Here is a 13,544-nt window from a genome sequence, read left to right as displayed (position 1 = left end):
TTTGGAACTATCTGACTATAGAAATGGGCTGAAGGAAGTATTAGAGCTGGATAGAGATAATACGATCTTTTGGTTCAAGCATGTAAAAAACTGGCTTACCAAGCTCGGATTATCACACTTTTGGAACGAGCCTGAATCTCTAAACCTACATTCCAAGAAAATTGTTAAATTAAGCTTCTGGTCATACGTGAATTATGAATCTGTGTATTCTAGAACCCATGGCCCCCTTACTGAAAAATTTCTTTTGGCAAAAAATGAGGCTCTATTCGAACAATTTCTAGATGAAATTCAACCTCCACTGGCAAAATCTTTATATCTAAAATTTAGGTATGGAACGTTGAGGATAAAAGTAACTGAGAAAAGATGGGGGAAGACTGACAAAGAACATTGTACCCTGTGCACCAATAACCAAAGGGAGGACATTTTCCACATATTGTTTTTTTGTCCCAGTTATGACAAAGCCAGGAAAAAGTGGATAGTCCCCTTGTGCCGTAACATTGGCTCTACTTCCCATAGGGAAGCTGGCAGAATCCTAAGCATGGACACCAGTCAAGTAATCGTGTTCGGCATTAGCAAATTTCTATTGTCCACTTATTTTGTTAGAAGGAAATTATCTCTTTCATTTTAAACTAAAGAAAGTTGTTATTCAGACTCCCCGGAACCATGAACAAAGCCAATGCATTGCATTTTAATCCTGGTTGTAAATTCAATTTAATGTTTAATGTTTTTTTAACTTTTCTACTCTTTTTAAAACATTTTAATATTTATCTGATACTGTGCCAAACTGAATTATAAATCATGTGCTTTTATTGATGAAATACTAGCTAACGTGTTAAATTTGATGAAATGTAGAAGTAATGCAGTACTAGGGTGCCCTTATAATGAATGTTATATTGTTGTATATTTTATTATGAACTGTATATTTTATTGTTATCTTTTATGTTGCAATGCAACGAAATAAAGATTGAATTGAAATTGAAATTGAACAGAACTGTCCCTTTACCCTGGGTTGTTGAAGGGACCAAAATGTAATCTCTGTTAAACTGACTAGATGAGAGATGGAGTTTTAGTGACCTCTAGCCAATCCAACTGAGCATAACTACATTGAAAGTTTAACAGTATAATTGAAAAGTCATTGAGATTGGGGTATCCATGAACGGCTGAGTTGAACTTGTAAATAAGTCCTTAATATATGTACCAGAGTGTCAATATAGAATAAGAAGTTATCCCATGTCATAATTGAAGGAAACTGATCTACAACCAAGAGTGTTGAGCAAATACTGTTGTATGGAGATGTGTAAATGGTAGCAAGCCTGTACAAAATCACTTGGTGAACAGAACCTGAAAACGGCAGGGTATTAAATGTGATTTGAAGTACTACTAGGAAAAACGTGATTGAAAGTACACTCAAAGAGGAAAGATAAACTTTTCTACTTTTATAAAAAAATTTGGTGTAGTGTCATTTTTGAGTGGATGGACGCTGAGTTATTGTAAGGGTGAGACGCAAGCTTAACACTTTTGCCTTTGGGTTTGACCTTCCTCCCTCGTGCCAAGCTACCCTATGTAGACTGGTAACCCCAGGTCCCAGGTCTTTGGCAAGAAAGAAACATGGGTGCGAAGCACCACTTTGTCCAGAAATCATGTAGGGAGGTGTGCAAGATAAAGCTTGCAACACACTCATCTACCTCCGGGCAGATGTAATCCCCACTAAAAAGGCTGTCTTGATGGCAAGCAGACAAAGCTTCAGAAAGATAACCCTGGAGAGTTCCAAAGCAGAGCCCTGTTGGGCAAGGGTTAGTACGAATAAAAGAAAAGTGGAAAGAGAAGCCGAAAGAGGGTCGATAGACCTTTCTGTACAGATTAATACAAATTTCTGCCACCGGCAGGCATATACCGTCTTAGTGGAAGGCTGCCTGGCCGCCAAAATAACGTTACATACTTCGGGAGGAAGGTCAAACGCCATCAACTGCCTCACGCATGCAGGCGTAGAGTTGACAGGTTCGGGTGGAGAACCCTCCCCTGTTACTGCAACATAAAATCCTCCAGAAGGGGCAGCCTGATTGGAGGATCGATGCTCATCTTCAGAAGCTCTGGATACCAGACTCTCCTTGACCAGTCCAGAGCCACAACGATGACTTGGGCTCGGTCGCTCCTGATCTTGTTTAGACCCCTGGGCAGAAGTGGTATGCGCAGAAAGGCATACAGCAGGCCTGAGATCCACTCACGATGAAAGGCATCACCGAGTGATAGCCGCCTTGGAAACTCCAGAGTGCAGTATTACTGACACTGCACGTTCACTTGGGAGGCAAACAAATCTAACCAAGGTGCTCCCCACTGATGAAATACACCTTGTGCCACCTCTGACTGGAGATGCCATTCACGATCTGCTAGGCATCAGCGGCTGAGTTTGTATGACCTGGGGTTCAGAGAACCTGCCAGCTGTTGCACCACCAGGGTTATGCCCTGCTGTTCCAGCCATGGCCAGAGACGCAGGGCCTCACAACAAAGGGTCAATGACCTCATCCTGCCTAGCTTGTTACAGTACCACATGGTGGGGGTGTTGTCCATAAACACCTGCACTAACTTGCCCTTGACAGAGAGAAGAAATGCTTTCAATGCCAATTGAATCACTCGGAGCACCAACAAATTGATGTGGAGCCCCCGACTCCGCTGGAGACCAGTATGCTCTGATCTCCACCTCTCCTAGATGGTCACCCCATCCCAGAAGTGACACATCCGTCAAAACTGAGATCTAGTTGGGGTAGGGAGAGAGGTCTGCCATTGACCCAATTGTGGTTAGTCAACCACCACTGCAGATCTTATGCAGCTCCTTCCGAGGTCTGAACCCCATAGGTGAGATTTCCCCGATGCTGTGCCCACTGGAACTTAAAATCCCCCTGCAGAGCCCGCATATGCCACCTGGCATGCTTTACCAACAAGACACAGGAGGCCATGAGGACCAACAGCCTCAGAGTCAGTCTCACTGGAATCCAGGATAGAGACTGAAACATCCAAATCATAGCCTGAATATCCTGGACTCACTGCTCAGGAGGATAGGCCCGAAATTGCACTGAGTCCAGAAAAGCTTAGATGAAAGGGAACGTCTGAGAAGGAGTTAGGTGTGACTTCGGCACGTTTATAGAGAATCCCAGAGAATGCAGGAGGTCCGCCATAGTCTGAAGGTGGTAAACGACAGCATGGGGCGAGGACGCCTTCAACAGCCAGTCGTCGAGATAGGGGAAGACTGACACCCCTAACCTGAGCAGATGAGCTGCGACCACCATCATCACATAGGTGAACACCTGGGGGACACTGGTAAGGCCGAAGGGTTGCATGATGAACTGAAAGTGCTTGTGGCCTACCTTGAACCGCAGGTAACACCTGTGGCCCAGCAGTATGGGGATATGAATATAGGCATCCTACGGACCAACGCTACCATCCAGTCTTCTTGGTCTAGGGCAGACAAGGCCTGAGCTAGAGTGAGCATCTTGAATTTCTCCTTCTTGAGGAAGAGATTGATGGTTTGAAGATCTAAAATGGGCTGCAAGCCGTTGTCCTTCTTTGGAATCAGAAAGTGGCGGGAATAACAGCCACTGCCTATTTCTGAAAGAGGGATCTTTTCTATAGCTCCCTTGGCCAAGAGAACTGTAACTTCCTCCTGGAGCAATTTTAAATGATCCTCCGTCAGCCGTTCCTGATTTGGCAAAATGGGAGTAGGAAAAGAAAGGAAAGGCAGAGAATAGCCCTCCTGAATGATCTGCAAGGCCCAACTGTCCGGTGTTATGGACCTCCAGTGGGGGAGATGCTGATGGATTCTCCCACCAACTGGAGTGGTGTGATCTTGCAGAGTCAGACTAGGAGTGCTTGGAGGCTGCAGCTGCCAAGGGCAGGGTGACCGATGACTTCTACCTTCCATTCCTAGGCTGGAATGAACTGCGTCCACATCGCCTAATGGCTTGCAAAACCTGCCCAGGATGGTGGCTGGGAGAGGGCTGACACGGCTGGAAACCCCTTCTGTTGCCACGAAAGGGGCGAAAGGTAGACTGGCCATGGGGATGAGAAGAGAGGCCCAAGGATATGGCCATAGCTCGAGAGTCCTTGAACCTCACTAGGTCCGAATCTGACTTTATCCCCAAAAAGACGGGTTTCATCAAAGGGAATGTCCATCAAATTTGCCTGGATATCACCTGAGAAACCAGTTTTCCTAAACCAGATGTGGCACCTCAAGGCCACTGTTGTGGAAATCGATCTGCCCAGTGAATCTGTTGTATCTAGGCCACACCTTATGGTGAATTGTGATGCATCTCTCTGGTCCTTAACTGCCTTAGAGAGCAAAGCCCGGGCCTCCTTCGGGACTTGTGGCAGCACTTGCGCAACCATCTCTGAAAGAGAGTGGGAGAAACGGCCAAATTAGCATGCAGTATTCTCCGACCGCAATGTCAGGCTGGAGGAAGAAAACATTTTCTTACCAAGTGAATCCAGCCTCTTGAATTCCCTATCTGGAGGGGTGGAAAGGAATTCGCCCTATGATGTTGAGTCCTGCACCACCAAATTGGGGAGGGGTGTTGGCAGAGGAACTTTGGGTCACCCAGAGCTGGACGATGGCAGCCTGGAATTGTACTATTCACAGGGGCCCCTGTGCTAGGCTTGGACCACATGCTAAGAAGGACATCAGGTAGTGCTTCATTAAAGGACAAAATGGGTTCTGAAGTGAAAGCCCCAGGCTGAAGCACTTTAGTCAGGAGATTAGTCCTGACCTCTATGGAGGGCAACTCCAGTCCAAGTTCCTCAGCTGCCCTCTTGACCACCATGGCAAAGGATTCCCCCTCCTCCATAGCCACAGTTGGTGGAGCGAGCATGCCAGTATCTGGAGAAGTATCCAGTCCACTGGCTTCACAAGTTCCCCATAACCGTTCAACTGCTCTGCAGAGTCATCCTGGTGTTCCAAAGGGTCCATAGACCCCTCTCATTCCTCTCCTGAGCCTAACACATCCTCAAAATGTTCAGGCAACAACATAGAACACCTGGGTTCAATTGGCGCCTGAATTGGCGACGTTGTTCCGACTCCGTAGATGGGGATAAGGATGGGGCTGGTACCGCCGTTGGGCACCAGCGGCACCAAAGGCACTGACTCTGGGTCCGACGCCAGGGGAGGTTGCAATGGCATGACTGATGTCGACCCAGATCCGTGATTGGAACTCTGAGGCCCCACCGGCGCCGTGGCCGGAGCTGACAGCATAGAATCTGACAGGGCCCCTTTCGACCCTTTGGGGCCTGAGGACTCACCATAGTGGCCGGCCAGCTTAGAAATGTGGTGCATGGCCTCAAAGAATTCTTTGATTCGAGCAGGGGTCGCTCCGACTCACGGAAAGAGAGGGAGGTTTGAAGTCGACCCTGGCGCCGGCACCACAGAACCGTGCCTCGAGCGTCAGTGCTCCTTGCCTCCTTCATCGACAGACGACAGTCGAGGTGAGGAAGAAGTCTGTTTTGACATCTTCTTCTTCTGCCTCTTCCCCTAGTTACCCCAAGACCTCGAGTAGGACGAAGAGGACTTTGGGCTCCGGGAGCGGTCCGGCGACCCCCTCTTTCTCGATCTGGACCGGTACATCTGCGGAGTCTCGCTGGACGGTGTCAACTTTGGGGCCACAAGGAGCTTCATAGCTTGCTCCCGCAAGGTCTTCTGAGCCATAGCCCAACAGTACGAGCACAACTTTGGATCATGGTTGTGCTTGAGTCACCAGAGGCAGACGAGGTGGGGGTCAGTAACAGACATCGTGCGGGGCTAGGCCCCGCATGGCTTGCACCCTGTCTTCCTCAAAGACATCCTCGTTCACAATGGAAATGTTTTCAAATTCAAGAAAAGTCGAGAAAAGGCCGGCCAAAGAGGGACATAGGGGTAGCTCCTCCCGTATTGGCGCTTAACTGGCGTGTGTCTGGGTGGCGCCTATATAGGTACCGCAATGTCATAACTGCCGATATCGACACCGCCGACGTCATGCGTAGCCGAATGGAGCCACCCGACGGCACGTGCAAGGGGTAATGCTCTAAAAAAGTTTCTCGATCCAGCCTGATGCCTGGGAAATTCAAAAGTAAGGAATCTGCAGATAGAAGTCTCTATCAGATACAGGAAATCATCATTGTTAACAGTGCAAATCCAACATTTAATTCACAAATGAAAAATATATAAAAATTTGAATTATAATTTTAATGGGTAGGGTAAAGTTTCAAAATGTATATCGATGTCTAAAGGACAAAGCAAAATGTTAGATTCTAGCATATCACCTTGATTTTTTTGCTTCTAATGCATGGTCTCTTTTGGTCATCAGATACCAGTGCTTTATTTGACGGCACCAGTAGTCCATACTAGATTCTATTCATTAAACCTGCATTGCTCCTGTGAATCAAGGTAAGAATACCAACTTAATTTTTGGCCTCCAATTTCAAATTCCTTTACAGTTAAGAGGTGTTTAAAAAAATTTAATGTTGCCTTTTATTGATATATACTTTACTAATTTGCTTATTTAATTTTGAATAGGTGTTTCAGACTCCTCGCTGACCTAAGAACCAACCACTGTTCTGTGGAACAACACTTAGCAGAAGCAGAAGTAGTTGATAAAGTGTAAACTACAATATTTTGCACTACTAATTGGCAGATTAAGTAGGGACCTGGGGTTTCTGAGGGAGAAAATGGCTCAGTTGGCAGAGTTCATGTTCTAACTAATATGCTATTTTTTGTAATAGCTACTGCTCTTTACAATAGGGTGCCTACATATTTCCTATACACACACTATGTACACTATAACTTATTAGTAATATTAGGTTCTGCCCTTATTCAATAAAGGTTTATATGACAAATGCATTATGGTACCAAACATATTATGTGAGTACACTGGCACTATAAATTTGTATTCTACTCTTCTTACCAAACATCAGTATAATGATGGGCAGGTTCTCAGGTACCCCTTGAAAAAAATTACAAAGGCGTGATTCCACGGCACATTCTTGGAGAGCAAGGTAAAAAGCCTATACACAACCCATGTTGCCAATTCCATTAATCTATTTTAAAAGATGGCCGAAAATACATAAATCGTTAACAAGGTCATTAAATGAAAGTAAAGTATCATTTTACAACCATCCTACACAAACCCTTTTTGCTTACTTTTAAAGTGAATGATAGGAAAGACTTAGACAATATAACTGCATAGGCTGCAGCAATGTTAGAAAGGTAAAATAACTCAGCGCTTTTAAGTGCACCCTCGCCTCTAGGGTCACATCATGCCCTGTGGGTGGCAGTTGACTTCTTTTTTGTGGCTCCTGCTAGCAAGATCTTGGATCATTCAGCTGGGCCTTTTTAAGGTTTTCTTTCTCTGTAATCACTTCTGAACCCTTTTAAAAGTGGTTCACTCAACATAATATAGGACAGAGAGTAATTTTTCTTAATATCCTGACTGGAAATATTTTTTATTTTACTGAAGATGCTGTCACTGCAGCTCCCTATCCATGCACACAATGAAAGGGCACATGAAGATTTGTCTGCATAGGCAAGAAGAAAGGAGAAAAAAGCAGAAATCCCTGGCTAGAGAGATATCTGAGGGGTGAGGAGAGGCTGCTACCTTTTCCAGTGCTCCTATCTCACTCTCTGAAGACTCTTGCAGGGGGAGATCTAAAAATAGACGTCAAAGTGAGAAAAGAAATCACCAGTTGACACTGAGGACATAGAGGTTGAGAAGAGATACAGCCCCTACATGCTTGCCTTCGAGGTCTGGGCAAACGTCAGGGACTCATTCAAGGTTGAGGAGAAGAAGACCATCATCATCGAGATGTGCATCGACATTGAGACATTTGATGTCAAGACAAGATCACTGAGATAGTCCTATGCTGCCGTAAAGAAGATCGCGGAGTGGCTGTCAAGGTTGAAAACTTGCAGGCTGCCATCCAAATCAGACTCCAGGCTTACTCACCTTCTAGACTGGCTTCTCTAGTCATTATACTGGACCACTACTTCCTCAGCTACCTACAAAGTCTTCTCTATCTTCTCCTACACCATCAGAAATTCATACAGAAATTCCTCCAATTAGGATTTCAAGGGGACTGCAACCACCTGCTCCAGTGACACTTCCACGAAAGAATTCCTGACCTTGTACCCAACATGCCAGATCACGGCACAGGTCTAGGTCACAGTCGCGGTCTCAACATTGCCAATACCATTGCAGGTGTCCCAAAGTGTCCAGTTGCAGACGAGGTATTCAAGGTCCTACCACATGACCATGTCTACGGGTTGTATTCACCTACTCTGACAGAGGTCTCCTGTGGATGACATTATCCCCTTCCAGGAGGTCCTTATAAGAGGTGGCAACAAGCTTCATTTCACTCTTCCATCAACTACAGCCTCAATGTCTGTAATTATTGATACACTGCATCAGTGATTTGCCTCAATACCATTACTATCTCAGGTCCAGGTCTCATTTAACCTTTCATGGACCTGTTTCTATCCTCAAGGCAGCAAGCGTCACACCACAGGTCCTTCTTCTACAGTTTCTTCAGATAAGGACAACAAAGAATAGGATTCGGCTGAGAAGAAAGTAATTGAATGAATTTGGCAAGTGCTTCTGCTCTTTGGGGGGGTATGATATGTTGCTCTGGAGCTTACTGCAGCAGTTCATAGATGACCTACGAAGACACAGGTGCGAAGACTTCAGATAGATCACAAACACAGGCATAGTGTTAACGAATCAAGTCATTAGTGCTACTGCGATACATCCCTCCTAGCAGCCAATGGGTTCTTTCATGGTTTGGCCTTAAATGTTCACCTTGGTTTAGACTTATGGGACTAAAACCTAAAGCACAAAACAGGATTTTAAACCTCCCATTGTTAGGGAACACAATATTTGGAACACTTGTTGATGACTAGACTCCTCGCGTGAAAACAGAAATTAACACTCTGTTGGCGGGCGGCCTAGAGAAAAGAAAGAAATACAGGTAACATTCCTATAGACCATACGGCTGTCAATATAACCCTCATAGTGGTCAACCCCCTCACAGGCCTCAAAGTCAACAGCACCAGAGGTATAAACAGCAGAGATGTCAATCCAGAAGAATAGGAGGGCACCAGAAATCTGCCCCAGCCTAAAGACCTGCAACCAGTGGCAACTAAGGAGTTCCCTAGTTTCCACTTTCCCCTCTTCCATTACCATTACCAAGTTGGGGTGGAGGGGTGTTGGGGGGCACTACATCTGAAAAATATAATCAGCAACAAATGGGTTTTGAATATTGTGCAGAGCGGCTACTGTCTCATATTCAAGTATCCACTACCAGCAATGCCATCAAAACGTCATCATTTGTTCATCAGGAACTGCAGCAAGAAAGCATCCTGTTACATTCTAATAAAGAAAAAATACTAAAGAACAAGTTCAGACCCATTCTCGATTTGAACAAAAACAAACAACTGGGTTTGCAAAGAAAAGCCCATAAGATTGGCTCTGGATCAGAACTAACCCCAAGTTCATTCGAAGGATTAGTTATGATCTATCGATCTGCCAGATGCTTATTTTCACAAACCAACAGCCAAAGAATATTGGGAACTCCTGAAGGTTACGATGGGAAGCAACCATTACCAAGACAAAGTCCTTCCTTTGAGTCGTCTCCACCAAGGACCTTTACAAAAGGCAAGCCTGTTGTTGCACGAGACCTCAGGAAGTTAAATATATTTGTTTACTTCTCTCTAGATGAATCGCTTATTAAAGCTTCAATGTATCAGCAAGCGTGCCAACATTTCTAGATTGAGGTCGTCATTCTCAATCAATTGCGACTGAGTGTGTATCACAAGAAAATTCCATCCTAGTACAATCTCTTCATTACCTGGTTACAGTTTTATATACAGACTACACAAAAGTGTTTCCCTAGTGAGAGAAGCAATTATCTCTCCTTCAGAAATGCTACTATCTGAAGAAAACACCCCACCCAACAGCAAAACAAATCTCGTCTCTCATAGGATTAATGGCATTCTGTCAGTTCCTAGTACCAAGTGCAGACCTGAACATGGGACCTCTGCAACAGCATCTGGAAGATCAGTGGGACCAGTTGGCTGGCACTTTGGAAGACAAAGTTACCCTAACAACACATGCTGAGGATTCATTCAGTTGGAGGTGTCTTCCAGAAAATCTACTCAAGGGACTGACTTTTCATCAAGGCATCCCATATGATATGGATCACCTTCAGATTCAAGGCTCTTGGTCTTTGATAAAACAGATATATTACATCAACCTCCTAGAGTTGAGAGTGGTACATCTGGTGCTCAAGGCTTTCCTTCACCCTCAAGACAAGCTTATTTCTTGTACAAACAGACAATGCAACAACCCTGCATTATCTGAACAAGCAGAGAGGAGCAAGATCCAGAACCCTGTCCCTTGAATCTTAAACAATCTGGAAATGTCTAATGTCCAGGAATTTTAGGATTACAGATTTACAACTGCCAGGCATCCAGAATGTTCACGTTGACCCTCTAAGCAGAGCCATTCAAGAGAACTACAAATGGGAATCAAACTAAGCTGTTTTTAAATACATCTTTTGTGATTGGATTTTCCTTCATATGGACCTTTTTCCAAATGGAAAAAACAAGAAATGTCCAGACTTCACCTCAAAGTTTTACCAACCAGGAAAGTTGGTGAATACCCTATGGATTAAATGGTAAAGCAAATTTCTTCACACATTTCCTTCCATTCCCCTATTGCTAACAGTGAATTGATAATTGACTAATTCACTCAAGGGGCAGAAAGATTCTTATTGCCCCAGAATTGCCCCATCAATGGTGGTTCGCAGATCCTCTCCACCACTCAGAAAGGCCACTCAGGATGGTGTCGGGCAGAACATTCCTTCTATACAAGTGCAGAGACCAGATTCAGCACCCTAAACTTCAATCTTTGAACATGACAGCTTGGCTGCTTAACTATACAAAAGGACCATTTGAATCTTCCTCAGGAGTCCAAGAAAGTGTTGAGAGAAACCAGAAGACCAGCTCCTACTCCTTTAAATGGAAAAGGATTTGCAAATGGTGTGCTCAGAATAATTCTGATCCTATCACTCACCAAGAAGAGGCTGTGCTTCCATTTCTACTTCATTTGGCTAAATCAATGCTGCAATTTTCATGTATTAAAGTGCACTGTACAGCAGTACATGGCTACAAAAATGTATTTCACAAATTTTCAATTTTTGCTTTTTACAATTCCTGCAGTTAAGGATTTTCTTGAAGGCAAACATGAATCCTCTCCACTGTGGGAGTTAAATATTTTCTTTCATGTCTCAAGGACCCTCTTATTTAAGCCCATATGTAACCCTTCCCTGTCTCACCTATCACAGGAGGCTTATCTTGCAATAACCTCTGCATGCAGGGTTAGCGAAATTCAAGCTTTAATGTCTCATGAACCTTACAAAGATGTTCACAGTCATAGGGTAGTAATGACAATTTGCCCCAAATTCCTCCCTAGAGTGGTACTGGACTTTCATGTCAATCAGATTACTACTTTGCCTACATTCTTTAAAATCCCTCATCTCCCGCAGAGAGATTCTTCCACACTCTCGATGTGAGAAGGGTGTTAAAGTTTTATCTGGACAAAGTAAGGTCCTATGTCCAAACAATTGTCTGTAAACTATGGTCCAAAGAGGTTAGGGTATGCCACAACCAAACAATCCTTATGTAGGTGGATGGTCTGTGGAAATTCCTGTGCTACCAGAAAACAAAACCTTACCTAGAGAATCCAAAGCCAATTCAACCAGAGGCAAACCAGCTACTGCTGCATTATTGAGAAATATTCTAATCCCTGAGATTTGCAAGGCAGCAATCTGGAGATCTGTTAATACTTTTACAAGGCATTATTGTCCTGAATCAGATTTTAGAGCAGGTACCCAAGTAGGGCAGGCCCCTTTGAAAAATATCTTTGCTTAAATTTAGGTCTCATAGTTTATAGATGGGCTTGCCATCCTATAGTGCTTATGATTATCAATGGAGATCCCCTGAAGGAGATGGAATGGTTTTTTACCTGCAGTTCTAGTTCTCCTTTAAGGGAATCTCAATTGAAATATTAGGCAACCCTCCCTCCACCATGTTGGAAGAGATTAAAATTCTAGTTATGCTTACCTTTTACTTACTATGTCAAAAAGTCAACTACCACCTACAGGGCGTGATGGGACACTGGAGGTAAGGATGCCCTTAAAGGTGCAGTGTTCCATTGTCTTTCCAACATTGCTGCAGCCTATACAGTTATGTTGCCTTAGTCTTCCCCATTATGCAATTTAAAAGAAAACAAAAAGGCTTTGTGAAGGATGTTTTTAAAATGTCACTTTTAATGGAATTGGCAATGTACCCTGTTTTAAGGGTGCTAAATTATACTTTAGTGTAAATATAGTCCCTGGCCCCTTCCAAAGTAAAGCAAGGATACTACACAAAATGTGACTTTAGGAATAAGTGCTCCTGGATCCCTGCACGTGGACTGGACTATTCGGTAGCTATAATTTCAATGAAGATTGCCCTAAAGGAGAACTGAGATTTCAGGTCAGAAATCATTACTTCCGACTAAGCAAAAAAAAAAGGTATTATTAAAATGATAATTCAAGGACACATAATTCTAAACTATGCAAAGGGATTTCAATGCATATGCCCAGAGCAAAGTTGTGGAGCACGTTGTGAAGAATGACAATCAAAGGCACATGAATGACAATGAAGGTATTATGTCATCACTATTATGCTACTATTCCTCTTTTTAACCTGACTGAGACATACTTACAGACTGACATACAAAGAGGCAGAGATAGGACGCATGAAACCATGATAGTGGCAACAAAAATGCAACTAATCTTTTGAACATACAAAGCATCCCATTGGAAGTAAGATTCCATGGAGCAATGCTTGCAGAATGCAGCAGTCCACTTGGTTGCTGAGCACATTTCCACCAGGTTTCAATACCATTCGAAGACCACAGAGCACTGGTTTAGGGTTGGTTGAATGAACTTTAAACCTCTTCATAAAGCGAACCCTCCAAAGCTAGTAAAAGCAACAGACAATGAAAAATATCCTTTTGGAAATAGTAGGTTTGTGGGATCTTCATTCCAGGGGGTGAGAGTGGGAGTCAAGGGAAATTAACAGATGCCCTGAGATGTTCTGTCCCCTTAAGATACAAGACAATCAGAACCAATAGGTCATGACTCTCGCTGTCATCTGCGAAGCCCCAAGAGTTCCATCGCTCATCCAATATTTTCAACCGCTATATGGAACCCCTTAGAACAGTTCTTGAAGACAGCAACATCAACATTCACCAGTTTGCTAATGATACCCAGTTCTATTTAAAAATCAATGACACACAGACACTCAAAGCCTCCCTTGAATGCAACCAATCCTGGATGTCAACTAGCTACCTGCTGCTCATTCAGATGCAGACCAAATGTCTCCTGTTTGCTAAGAGTGTCAAACAAAAAGTCATGTTCAGACATCGCTCTCCAACTTAAACCTAGCAGGCTTCACCCCCAATTTAACTAAGCAGGTAAAATCCCTC

The 13,544-nt window shown here is 43.9% G+C and overlaps 1 protein-coding gene across 3 annotated transcripts in view; it reads right to left on the bottom strand.

Annotated features, from left to right (window-relative positions):
* The window catches only part of CPNE8 (copine 8), a 990,278-nt gene that overhangs the window by 40,083 nt on the left and 936,651 nt on the right, over positions 1-13,544 (bottom strand). The gene's annotated exons all lie outside the window — the stretch shown is intronic.

Source organism: Lissotriton vulgaris, chromosome 1_1 (assembly GCF_964263255.1).
Source record: "Lissotriton vulgaris chromosome 1_1, aLisVul1.2, whole genome shotgun sequence".
In the NCBI taxonomy this organism is placed as follows: domain Eukaryota; kingdom Metazoa; phylum Chordata; class Amphibia; order Caudata; family Salamandridae; genus Lissotriton; species Lissotriton vulgaris.
The sequence above is the reverse complement of the archived record's forward strand: the minus strand, read 5'-3'. Positions and strand labels throughout refer to the sequence as shown.